Here is a 13,711-nt window from a genome sequence, read left to right as displayed (position 1 = left end):
TTACTGTCCTTCCCAGCAGCCCTTTTGATGGACATGTTTATAAACCTCATTGAACACGCGAGGAGACTGAGGCACAGAGAGGTTAAGTAACTTACCCGATGTCATACAGCTAGGAAATGCCACACATGAAATTCAAACCCAGGCAGAATTTGCACTTCACAACTAAACTCGTCTAACTTTTGGATCCTCCCTCTTCCCCCTCTCACCTTTACGATAGCACCCAGCAAAGGGCCAGGTCAGGAAGCTCCTTCAGTGTTACTGTACTGAACTAAGTGGTCCAGGGTCTTGGTTTCGGGGGCGGGGGTTGGGGGGGAGGTAAAGGCAAAGGCAATTGGAAGGCTGGCAGACGGGAGGCCCTGCTGCCATCTAGTGGCAGCAATGAGAAAAGCTTCTACGTCTGGCTCCGCCCCTTCCACGCTCCTTTGCTCGCGGGCCCACCCTCCCAGCCAGCCAGGTAAGGGGGTCGTTTTCATCTGTATATTCAGGCATTGACCAGAGACTATTTTCCAAATTGTTAAAAAATGAACAAGCCATGGTCCTTGCTCTCAAGGGACTCAAAGTCGAGTGGAGGAAACATCCCAAAGCCATTGGGAACACAACAAAGGTTTGAGCAAAGGACTGTGGGAGGGTGAGCACACCGCCAAGGTCTATGGAGAGAAGACCTGTTGGCAGAGGTAACAATCCGCTGGATCCAAAAGTACGGGGGAGCGTTCTGCAGGGTCTTCTGAGCAGAGATAACGAACGGTGTGCGCGAAAGCCCGATGGATGCAGGGGACACGTGGCGACAAGTGTACTATGGGAGGTGAGACCTCCCGGGAAGGTCCTCTGGGCCAGAACCAGTTCCAGGCTCTGCGCTGGGCCCTGGGGGACCCCGGGGAACACTACGCAGTCCCTGAGCTTTAGAGGTGGCAAGAGGGGGGATGTCTAAACAGATGCTGGCAGCACTTTGTGTCAGGACAGTGGCACAAGCAGTTAAGGATAGGGTTCAAGGCTTTGGAACCAGACACTTGGATTAGATGCTTGGCTCACCACGTACTATTTTTGAGATCCAGGGAAAGTATTATAACTTCCCAGGGCTTTTGTCTTTCTATCTGTAAGATGGCCGCTTTGGAAATAATTACCTATCTCAGATGTGGTCCTGAGGATTAAAAGAGGAGGTGCATGTGCAGGACTCAGTGTGGTGTCTTGTACACAGTGGGTGCTCAGTAATTGCTCACTGTGATAGAAGGTACAAAGGAATCATAAAGGAAGAAATGATTGATTCCACCAAGGAACATGTAACAGAGGAGGCAGTGCCTGAATAGGAATTTGAAGCATCAGTAAGGGTTTGCTAGTAAGGGTTTGCTAGGAACAAAGTGAGCAGACAATATTCCAAGCACAAGGACCAAAACTTTTAAGGGTGTGGAAGCTAGTGTGATAGGACTAGGTTTGGTTGTGTGTGACAGAAAATCCAAATGACATGGCTTCCACAGGAGACTATTTCTCTTCCATATAGAAGTCCAGATGTAGCGGTCCGGGGCTGGTCTGGTACACAACAATGTCAGGGACCCAGCCTTAGTCTGCTTTAGTGCCTGCCATGTTACACACATGGCCTTCAGCTCTTGACCCAAGACAGCTGCTTGAGCGCCAGCCATCATGTCATTCTTCCGACCAGCATGAAGGCGAAGAGAGTGAAGAAGGTTGTGCCCTCTATTTTTCGGGACGCTTCAGGCAGTTGTAATCAATACGTCCTTTCACTGCGCATCACGTGACCACACCTCTTTCCAAGGGTGGCTGGGAAATGTGGTGTTTATTATCAGATGGCCATATCCCCAGATAAAAACTGGGAGTTCTAAATAAAACAAAACAAAAACAAACTCATAGGTACAGACAACAGATTGGTGGTTACAAGAGGGGAAGGAGGTGAGGGGAGGGGAAAATGGATGAAGTGTGTCAAATATATGGTGACGGAGGGAAACGAGACTTTTGGTGGTGAGTGCCCTATAATGTATACAGATATCAAATTAAAATGTTGTGTACCTGAAACTTGTCTAATGTTATTAATGAATGTTACCTCAATAAAAATAAATAAATTCAAAAAAATATAAATTAAAACTGAAACGAGATGGACATTTCTTTACTGAGAAAGAAGGGAAGACAGTAGAGCGGATGTAAACGAGAAATTTCAGGCACTGGAGTTGTGAAGAGCGTGACCTGTGCCGGGAGATGCAAGTATTTCGGTGCTTCTGTGGTGGAAACAGTGACGGAGGGAGCAATGGAAGGTGCGGCCAGAGAAGTAAACTGAGGCCACCGCGCAGGGTGGCGGGGGCACCGCGGGAGTTAAGGTGTGCCCCGGGACCCACGGAGGGCCTTCAAGCAGGGCCGGGCCGCGGCCTGGTTTGCTGTCCCAGAACCACCGCACTAGGTGCGGACAGGAATGTGAAACGGAGGGGACACGTCTGGAGGTGGGAGACACTCCTGCCTGACAGTTTATTATTCACGTTTTCACACAAGCAGCAATGTTGGAAGTTGCACAGTGAACGCCGTATACCCCCCACCCCTTAAACTCTACCGCTGACGTTTTACTGGTGTTACCACATTGCTACCCATCCCCCACGCAACCATCAGTGTTTCTCATTTCTGTGGTTTTTCACAGGAAATTGTAGACTCTGACCGGTTCCCCCTAAATACTTAGCGTGTGTTTTTTATTTAGGTGTCAAATTTCCATCTGATGCAATGCATGTGTCTGAAGCGTACATTTGCTGCACCTTGACAAATCCATGCGCCTGTGTAAGCCAAACCTGCTATCAGGACATAGAACATTATTGCCACTCTCAAAAGTTCCCACATGTCCCTTCTGGCTCAATCCCCACCCACTCTCACCACCTCTCAGAGGCAACCTCTGCCCAGGTGTTTTGTTCCATTTGAGGAAGGGAGGCCACGAAGAGCCTGCTGGGGCGTTCACATCTGGGGCGGAGGCAGGGCAGAGGGAGAGGAGGAGGAGGGAGGGCTCTGCAGGGAGGCTGGGAGAGGGGAGAGAGAGAGTCCCGGGTGAGCGATGGCGGTGCCATTTCCCAAGGCGGGAGGGGACAAGTCTCTCTTGGGATGGAAGCATCTGGAGTGTGTGCAGGACATCCGTCTAGCAGACGCAAGGATACACATGTATCTTAGAGGCTTGTATTGTCCTCTGGCAAGGCGGCCCAGGGAAGTGGGGGCGTTTCTCTAGCTTTGACATCCTCCCTGGCGCCAACCCTAGTGTTCACAGGGCTCCTGCCACCCGCAGAAGGGCCCTTCTTCCGCTGTCCCAAGAAAGGCCATGCCCCTGCTTTCCCCAAGGCAACTGTGTGGGCGCTTAGATGGCGCGGGGCGAGGGCACTTCTGGTGGGCAGGGCACAGAGAGGAGCCCCCATTCCTAGGGGGAGTAGGGAGGGCAGCGCCCACCTAGCGCCCCCACCCTGTCCCCCTCGCCTTGCATCTTCTCTCCCAGCATCTACAGCTGTGTACCCTTCTCTGTCCCTACACCACCATCCCTTTCCTCCCTCCAAGGTCTTGGCTGCTGAAAGCCCCTCCAGGGAGGAGGCTGGCAGCTCTGCCCCCCAGGAGACCATGGGAGCAGAGGCGCAAAGGGACCCAGGGGCCCACAGCCAGGCTGCGGCTGGGCTTCCTCTCATCTGCCTCAGATCACCACAGCACAGAGGAATTTCTTCCTCAAAACCCATCTGGTCCACAGGAGAGACTCCCAGTCTCTCCATTAGTGGGACTTGGAGTTACTCCTTGGAAATGAACGTGCTGACCTGATTCTGCCAAGAGAGGATGGCCTGCACACAGGGTGGAGGCACAGAGCACCCTGGGTTTTCCTGGCAATTTGGAGAAGCCTCCCTTTACCCCATTCGCACAGGGCCAGAGACTGGGTTAGTGGGGAGGAAGTAGCAGAGGTCACCTAGGAGGCAATGTCAAGAAAAAGAGAAGGACCTTGGAGACTGCCTCACATTGAGAACGGGGAAGGGGAAGAGGAGATGGAGAGAGAAACCCCTGAGGACCTGGGGAACCCCGAGGCACCATCTGGAGCACAGTGAGAGGGGGAAGTCCCCAGATACCATTAGGAGCGCACTGACAGTCCAGCTGGCCTTTGGAGGCTGGGGGAGAGGGAGCCAAACAGAAAGTGAGGATGAATATTAAAGACTCCTGCCTGTGTTCTAGGCGTGGGTGAGGGCTGAAGCGCAAACAAATACGTGAGTCAAGCACTAGCTGCTGTGACAAACAATCTCCCAAGTCTTGAGGGGCTTATTCGTTCTTAACAGTGGCTTCAGAGGTTTGGTTCTCATTTACCTCACAGTCCAACGTAAGCTGGGGGCAGGGCTCTGCTCTGCACAGGGATTCAAGGACCCAGCTCCGTCCCCAAGGACTTCAAAGGCCTTGGGCCCCTCTGTACCCAGCAGACAAACAAGAGGAGAGAGAAATGGGTGTGGATAAAATGTTTTATAATCTCTCTGGCAGGTGAGAAAGAGGGGCTGGGAAGAAAACATTCATTCAAATAACGTCTTTAAGATCCCACAGAGCACGTGGTCGATGCTCAATATTTGTTGGGTCTTTTCAGGTTGTCATTCTCCAGGTGAGTTTATCACCACCGATCCACTGCTCGGCAGGTGAGTGGAGGGACAGGTGAGGGGCTGGGGGAGGGCGACAGGGTAGGTGTGATGATTAGAGAGGAGGGTAGGGGGGGGAGGGAGGAGAAATAACTGGATTTTGAAGTCTGGGGCTGCTGGGGGAGGGGTTCCAGGCCGTCTGGGATGGATCCGCAGTGTCAGTTAAAATGAGTCACAACGGCCCAGCATTGAGAAGCCAAAGGAGAACAGTTGGGCCAGCTCACGTGGCTGCCAACGTCCCCTTCCCTGAGGACTCTTGGCCTTCCTCCTTTGGACTGGGGGCACTCAGAACTGGAGCCTGTGGCCTGGGCTCTCCCACGGCTCCTGCTTTGGGCTGTGGGAGCAGCACCTCCAGGTTTTGATCTGGGCAGCTGGAGCGGGGCGGGGGCAGTTTGGCCCAACTCCCCCATCAGCCTCCCCACTCCCCGCGCCGGGCCGCCTTGACCAGGAGCGGTGTCCTCTCCCCCTTGACAGTCCCTCCTTCGGGGAGGCCTTCTTCGCCAATAAGGCCAGGTCATGGACTCTCTTAGCTCACCTCTGAGGCGATGTTCACCACTGTCATTGCACCCTGGATAGGGGTTGTACGTTTTAAAAATTATGTGTATTTCAACAGGCTCAATCCAAGGCCTGATTCCCCGTCTCCTCTCTCCTCCCACATACGCACCCAGGCCCTGTCTTGCAGAGGAGGCAGTGCGCTGGTGGTTAGGGGCGGGGCGGGGGGGCCCCTGAGATGCTGAGCACCTACCAAGAGAGGCTGAGATCCTGTGAACTGGCTCCTCTAAGCATCTCTCCCCCCACCCCCACCCACCCCCACGGGTAGCAGTGAGGGAACTTATCAACAAGAGGCAACGTGATGGATTCTGGAGCCAGACTACTGGGCTCAGTTCTGGCTTCATTGGCAGCTGTGTGACTTTATGTACGTTACTTAACCTCTCCTGTCTCAGTTTCTCCATCTGTCAAATGGCAATCTTAACAGTACATGCCTTGTAAGGTGTGGTGAGATTTAAACTTGGCAAAGTACCTGAAACTATGACGCCTGGCTCAGAGTAAGCCCTCAGTACGTGTGTGGGCTACTGGTTTCCATTAGAGCTAAGAAAGAAACCACATTTTAAAAAAGGAACCACTTAAAAAAAACAAACAAACATCTGAGTTGAAATGGCTCGATTTTGACCCTGTGATAGAATTAGTGTGTAATTGATGGACTGTGAGGCCCCTGAGAGCAGGTCCCCTATCCATCTTGTATTTCCATTGTCTGGTACAAGGCCAAGTTCATGCTGATCATAACAGCTGTACCAGCCCACTCAGCACCGCAGCGCGCGCGCCCTGCTGGCCTGGCTCCTTCATTTGCCAGGGCTCATTCAGTCCTCCCAAACACCTTAAGCAGGAGATGCCTGATGAATATTTGTTGAATAAAGAAGCGCCTACCACCCAGAGCCAGGTAGATAACGGATGGAGAAGTGCTTTGTAAACTGTAAAGTGCTTATGTGGATGTAACACACTTAACCCTGCTTCCCGAGGGTCTAGGGTCCCATTCTGTTGTTGGCTTGGCTGCAGGCCTTGGGGGGCTGCACCATTCACATCCGCCTCCGTCTTCACACGGCTCTCCCCTCTGTGAGTCTCTGCGTCTGCTCTTCTGTCAATTTTAAGGGCACTGTCCTCGGATTTAGGGCCCACCCTAAATCCAAGATGGCCTCATCTCAAGATCCTTAATGCAGTTACATTGGCAAAGACCCAATTTCCAAGTAAGCTCACGTTCACAGGTGCCGGGGTGAGGACTCGGATACGGCACTCTGGGGTCACCAGTCAACCCCCTACAGATGGAGGAGCGCAGGCCCAGGGGAGAAGGGGTTTGCTCAGAACCCCGCAGGGCAGCCAAAGGACAGCCTGCTCCCCTGACACCGGGCGGGACCTCCGTCCCAGCCCATGCTGCCCCGGGCCAACAAGATTCTCTGGGAAAGTCTTCAGTGAAAAACCATCTGGATCCCGTCTGGGCTTGGGGGAGCCCGCCCTGTCCTGCACAGAATGGCTGAGAATGTGGTGGTGGAAGGGGACCCTCTCCCCGCTGGCCACAGGCCTGGGGCCTTGGCTGTGAGGACTGGCTCTGTGAGAGGCCCCAGAGTTCCTGTCCTCGGGCCTCACGCTCCCATCTCCTTCTCCGTGGAGGCCAGAGGCAGCTCTGGAGGCAAGAGAGACCAGAGAGAAACAAGGTTCCCCCTGACCTTGGGGTCCCTTTTTTCAAGGAGACGACTCCTGTCCGTTTTGGAGAGAGCCAGAGAACAGTACATGGGGTTTTTTGTTTGTTTGTTTGTTTTAAAGATTTTCTTTACTTATTCTTAGAGAGAAGGGAAGGGAGGGAGAGAAACATCGATTGGTTGCCTCTCGTATGCTCCCAACTGGGGACCTGGCCTGCAACCCAGGCGTGTGCCCTGACTGGGAATCAAACCAGCAAGCCTTTGATTTCTGGGGGTGATGCCCAACCAACTGGGCCACGTCGGTCGGGCACAATGCATAGAATTGAAAGGGATGAGTCCAACCATAAATCCTCGGGTCTCAGAGGCTACAGAGCATGAGGGTTCAGGTTCTGACCTCCGAACCCAGCTGTCTGGGCTCTGGCCTCCGCTCCACCGATGGCCGAACGTGCAGCCTCGGGCGCGTTATTTGCCTCTCTGAGTCTCAGTGCTCTCAGTGGTGAAACAGAGCCAACAACAGACCAACCTCATGGAGTTATTAAAGGATTAACCTAAGCACATGAAGCCCTTGTCACAGAGCCCGCAGTACGATCAGGAGAGATGGCTCTTGTCATCGTGCTTGGTCCGCGGGGGCCACTGACCACAAGCTCAGACTACAATAAAGTCAAATGCCTACTGTGATCAAATGCATATGGCTTTTAGCCCGAGCTCTTCCTTGCCAGAAGATTCTCTTGTCTTACTAGTACCATTTGTCCCAGGGCTCTCCTTTTCTGTGCAGATCACAACTCACGTCCTGTACAGAGCAGGAGCAGAGTGGACTCCCTGGGCACCTGTGACGATCCAACGTGGAGTCACTGTCAGCCGTCACAGCTGTGTCAAGCGCCACGTCAGCACTAAGGTAATGGGAACGCCTTGCGGGGGGCCCCGGATGCCCAAAACCACAAGTGGGGACACGTGGACGAGGACTGCATCTGGACACCGGTGTGAGTGGGACCTGCAGGACCTGTGCGCCTCGGGGGCGGTAAGAACGCAGAGCCTCTCCACGGGCAGACACCGCCTGCGACCGGGACTTTCGCACCGGATGCTCGCCCTGCTCGCTGCTCTCATGTAAACTCCCCCTCTCTGTGTGTCACCTGCGTGGGACTCTGCTCCCCTAGTAAACCAGGCATCGTGGAAAGACACGAACGCACGCGAGGGATCCTTCCGGGATGCTCCCTTGCTCCCGACAGGTGCACAGCTGGGGAATGGCCATGGGCCACGTTGAGCTAAGCCAGTTTTAAGAACTTCTGGGAGACAAAGGTGGCGGGCATCGTGACCAGTCTGATGCTGCGGACACCCAGTGCTGGTCAGCACTGGGAAACAAGGGCTCCTCCTGCCCTCATGAGGTGAGCTAAGATCAGGCCCCAGTGCTCGTTCCAGACAGAGGCCTGGCGTTTGACCTCTTCTCACCGTGACTGCCTCCCAGTCTGAGCAGAGGGCGACAGGCCAGACCTGGGGTCGTGAGCAAGATGTTCGCAGTGCTGGTGTAGACAGGGAAGGAGCGGGGTCCCGCCGCCTTCCTCCCAGAAGACTTCGGGGCCTCTGCAAACGGGCCCATCCCCCCACCCCGCCAGCAGCCTTTCCCTCTGCCCTCCCGGTAGCAAGGGGTAAGGTGTGAGTTTGGGTAGTTCTCTGTCAAGTCAAACCCTCGCCTTCTTTCCCATGAAATTGTAGAGTCTAGAATGAGAATCTAGCATGTTAAAAGCTAAATGGTGTGAGACATGCAGCAGCCCACATAGGCCTTCTGCTTGGACCTTTAGCCAGCTCTTCCCCAGGGCCGCAGGGACGATCCAGAAAGGGCTGGAGGGACAGGCAGTGTCCTTACTGACAAGGTCACACCTGGAAGCAATGACCAAACAGCCTTATTTCCTCTGCTCTGCCACAGTCCCATACCCAGCAGCCCTTTCTCTCTGTCCCATCTGACCTCTCTCCAGCTCCACACTCCCCCACCCCCAGGGAGCACTAGTTTGCTCTTCAGCTTCAAAGTGTGCATCTCCCAAGGACTGAGCCTGGTGCCCTGTCCACCTGCTTTGCTCATGGAGAAAAGGCCAGTCCTTCCTCCAGGCCCACTCTGGCTTCTCTGAGTTCTGGTGCGTAACGTTTTCTCTATCTCATGACATCAGAACCACGTGTACCGTGAGCTGTGGGATCTAGGTCACTTTGGAGATAGGAACTTACTGCCAAGGAGGAAAAAAAAAAAAGACAAAGGTACAGGTGTCTCCTAGTGATGGGTGTAAAAATGGGAGAGCTCACAGCCCCTGCAGGGACCCCATCTCCCCCGAAGCCAACTTCCATGTAGAAGTGCGTCCTCTCCTTACAGGAGGTAGGGCCTCATGTGCGAGCAAACACATTTTCTGTGGTTGTCCTTTTTGGGTGCAAAGGGTGGTCTGAAAAAACAGATCCATGGGGAGGGGGAGAGAATAAGGCTTGGATCCTAAGCCAACAGTCGAAGATGCAAAATAGTCAAGGTTTTTCAGTCCCTGGGATCTCAGGCTCACAGAATGTTAGATTCTAAGGATCGTAGCATCAGGACCATGGAAAGGACCCTGGCCAGCCAGCCACAGTCTATCTGCCCGCCCCGTGCGGGGGAAGTGCTATGCCCACAGCCACGGCAGGGAGGGAGCAGCGCTGGGCCCATGGCCACTGGCGAGGCTCAGGTAGCCCTTGGACTTTTCATACTTGGTCACCGGAACCCTTCTTGGCGCTGCCCCCGGCAGTTCCTTGGATACATAAACAAGCCTCTGGGGGAGACCACACCACCACACCACCCCCTGCTGAGCGAGAGGGAGAGTTCTGATGGCAGAGGAACCGACTCTCTGGGAGCAACATGAAAAGGTGCCCAAACCCCCAAGTCCCGAGAGCTTAGCGGGCACCCTGCAATGGATCTTTCTGTTGGAGCAGCGTGGGCTGTTCAGCCAGGGCTCTGCACACACACAGGTCACCCAGACCTCCCAGCCGTGGAGCATCAGCTGCACGGCAAAGGAGCCACTTCGCAAAATACTGTGCAGACGGTCCCTGGGCCAAAAGAGCAGCAGCTAGCTCTTTGACACCTGACCCGCCACAGAGGACAGTCATTTGTCGACTTGTCCGAAAGAGCACCCTCATTATCTGGGGGGCCTCGTTTCTTCCTCCCTCCGACTTCCCAGTTCCTGTGAGGACTTCAGAGACAGGTCACTGCTTGGCCCACAGGAGAGGAAATACAACCCAGGCTGAGCACCATAGTCCCCTGGCCATAAGGACCAGTGGGACAGGGTCACAGTTTAGCCCAGAGGGATCTTCCCAAAGAATCTGCTTCCTACATCTAGAGGGATAAACCGTCTTACAGTAAAATCCAGGAGACAGAAAGACATGAATTGGATTAGGCCCGAAGTTCTGTCCTCTTTGTTATGGTAAAAGCCCGCCTATATCAGGACTGAATGAGGCTGGTACCCCAAGAAGAGCACAGAGTTTGGGGCACAAGAGAGAGAGCGCAAGAGGGAGGGAGACCTATGATCTGTCGTGGGGCCCCATAATTCCAAGACCCGAAGTTCCCAGAGCTCCTGGCAGGCTGTGCATTTCCCTTTTATCCCACAGGCTAGATCAGGAGCTCTCAAACATTCCATCGATGACTCGCTTCACACTACAATGCGCGCACGCGCGCGCGCACACACACACGTGTGCACATGTTATGGCTGTATGCACATTATTTTCATGAAACAATACATGCCCTTATTAGGTGTGATACATTCTGATGCTTTCCATTCTGTTCCTTGTCATCCTCTTTACCAAGTGCTGAGACGCACTGAGTTGATGCTACGACACAGTGAAGGGCGTGGTCTGCCGTGCAGAGACCCCTGAGCTGGGGGCAGCCTTCAAATGAATCTCTGTCTTTGCCCCATCAGCTCACATCGGGTTTGTCACCTGCAGCCCAAGAAAATGTTGGCAGCCTTCACCACTCGCACGCCCTGACCGTCCCAGGCCTGGCCAGGCTACTCAGACTCACAGATTCCGTCATCCCTGGGCATGCGCTGGGAGCCTCTGCACTGTGCTCTCGTGGAGGGGGAGCTGGGAGCTGCACAGGCCACGCTTCCAACCCAACCCCAGCTCTCAGTGGTGGTATCAGACACGGCGCCCAGGAAGGTGCCCAGCCCCACGAGCCTTAGTCTGGGTGGCTATAAGCTGGGCTCAGGCTCCCCGCCTCTAGGAGGACCCAGTGGATGAAATGAGACTGTGCAGGAAACATTCCGTGATTCTGTGGTTTAGAGAGGAAAATATCTATATTTAGTCTTTGATCCTGTTCCTGGCACACAGCTCCTGAAACTCCTGGACTTTCCCAAGCGATGAGAGCAATAGAGGGGTCTTGTGCTAAGTTAATAAGGTGACTTTCGGAATGCTCCTCCATCACCCCAGGGTGGGGGCTGCTTGCTGGGGGAGACAACCAGGCGATTGGAGTCTGGATATTTCAGTCCCACCGCTCACCACCTCCGTGGGGGAACGAGGGGCTGGAGATTGGAGTTCAATCGCTAATAGTCATTGGTTTAGTCAGCATGAATGTGTAATGAAGCATCCACAGACCCCCAAAAGGATGGGGTTCATAGAGCTCCCAGTTGTTGAGCATGGGGAGGAGCTGCTGAGAGAGCAGGGAGGGCCTGGGGGGTCCGGGCCCTTCCCCACGCCTTGCCCTGTGCATCTCTTCCATCGACTGTTCCGAGTCGTATCCTTTATAATGAACTGGTCGTCCAGGAAGTAAGCTGTTTCCCTGAGTTGTGTGAGCTGCTTGAGCTGCTCTAGCAAATTCACCGAAACCTAGGACGAGGTCACTGAACCTTGCCAGTGGCACATGGACTTAAGATTTGCGTCTGAGGTTGGGGGCGTCTTGCAGGACTGAGCCCTTAGTCTGTGGCAGCTGACACCATCTCTGGGTAAACAGTGTCAGCATTGAGTTAAGTTGCAGGGCACCCCGCAGGCGTCAGAAACTTGCTTGTTTCTGGGAAAAAGAAACCAAACGATGGAACTGGCTGCAGAATCATCTGTTCCCAGCACAGCGCTCCACACACAATGTTCTGCCTGTGGAAGGTCTCATCCCTCCAACCCCACAATCACAAAAATATTTCTTTTTAAATGTGAGTAGAAGAAAGGAGGGGAACATCCCATCAAGAGTCTCTCAAATCTCCCAAGAAAGACCTGTCCTGTATATAAAAAATGGTAACGATGGCAGGAGTGGATGGCGAGTTTTACCCCGTGAACATAAACTCACTCCATCTTCAGAGACCACTGGAAATGCGCAAAGTGGTGCTGGAGAGTTGCTAGATAGAGAGTGGGGGCCTGGAACCCGGCAGCCAAGGGGTCAAGTTCAGCGTCCCTCTTGCCCACTCCAATGGCAGGATTCCAGCTTCCAACTTCCAGGGCTCCTTCCAGACAAAGCTGTCGGGACAGGGAGGGGACTTGTGCTACATCTGGCAAGGTGAGCTCTCTGGGCAGCGTGGCTCTATCCCTAACTATCCTAGTCAGGGGGAAGCAGAGAGACTCTGGGAATCCGGGAATGTCAGGGTCCGAGTGTCCTTCCAGGCTCCTTCTCCATCCCACACGACCCGAACGGCTGGGCTGGTTTCTGCTGTGGAGCTGCCAGAGTCACAGCATTTCTGGTCCTGTGAATATCGAGCCACGGCTGGGATTGTTAAAACCGGTCTAAAGCGCCCTGCTCTGATCGGTGCGGCTGGCTTCGCTGTGCTGACAATTCCTGCTGCCGGCTGCCTCCCTGCAGCTTGGCCCTCCCCTAACAAGGGACCTCAGAAAGCAAAGAGCAGCAGCATGTTCTATGGGAGATGCATATAAAACTTAGCAGCTTTATCATTAAAAAAAAATTGTATTTATTAAATTTAGACTTCCAGCCAAGCTGGAGGCATAGGTAGATACACTTTGCCTCCTCATACAACCAAAAGAAGGACAACAACAAATTTAAAAACAAAAAACTAACCAGAACTGCCAGAAAATCAAGCTGTATGGAAGTCCAACAAGCAAGAATTTAAAGAAGAAACAGTCATCCAGACCAGTAGGAAGGGTGGAAACAGGCAGCCGGGGCGGAGAGGACACACAGCAAGGCGGCAGCTGGTGGACTGGGTGGGTGAAGTGGCGGCTGGTGGTCTAGGAGGTCCCACATTTGCCTGTAGATAATCTGGAGGAACAGCTGGAGAACAAGACAGACCACACAATCCAGGTTTCCAGTGCAGGAAAAGAAAGCCTCGAAACCTCTGGTTGTAAAAACCTGTGGGGTATGCGGTAATGGGAGAAAATCCCAGCCTCACAGGAGAGTTCGTTGGAGAGACCTGCAGGGCCCTAGAACATACACAAACCCACCCACCCAGGAATCAGCACCAGAAGAACCTGATCTGGTGGGTAGGTGGGGAAGTGACTGAAAGCTGCTGAAGAGCCAAGCAAGAGGCACTGTTCCCTCTCTGAATCCTCTTCCAACAGACAGCATCACAAAGCAGCAATCTGGGTTGCCTTGCCCTGGTAAATACCTAAGGCTCCGCCCCTTCCAACATAACAGGCACGCTGAGACAAAGAAAATGGCCCAAATGAAAGAAGAGATCAAAGCTCCAAAAGCAGAAATAAGGGATGAAAAGATAGCCAACCTACAGATACACAGTTCAAAACACTGGTAATCGGGATGCTCACAAAATGGAGTGAGTATGGTCACAACATGGAGGAAACAATGAAGGCTACGCAAAGTGACATAAAGCAAAATATACAGTGAACCAACAATGAAGGGAAGGAAACCGGGACTCAAATCAACGATTTGGAGCAGAAGGAAGAGATAAACATTCAACCAGAACAGAATGAAGGAAAAAAAGTCAAAATAATGAAGAGAGGTTTAGG

Source organism: Pteronotus mesoamericanus, unplaced genomic scaffold, assembly GCF_021234165.1.
Source record: "Pteronotus mesoamericanus isolate MK-2021 breed Mesoamerican mustached bat unplaced genomic scaffold, CSHL_Meso_final contig_263, whole genome shotgun sequence".
NCBI lineage: Eukaryota > Metazoa > Chordata > Mammalia > Chiroptera > Mormoopidae > Pteronotus > Pteronotus mesoamericanus.
Note: the sequence above shows the minus strand (reverse complement) of the source record.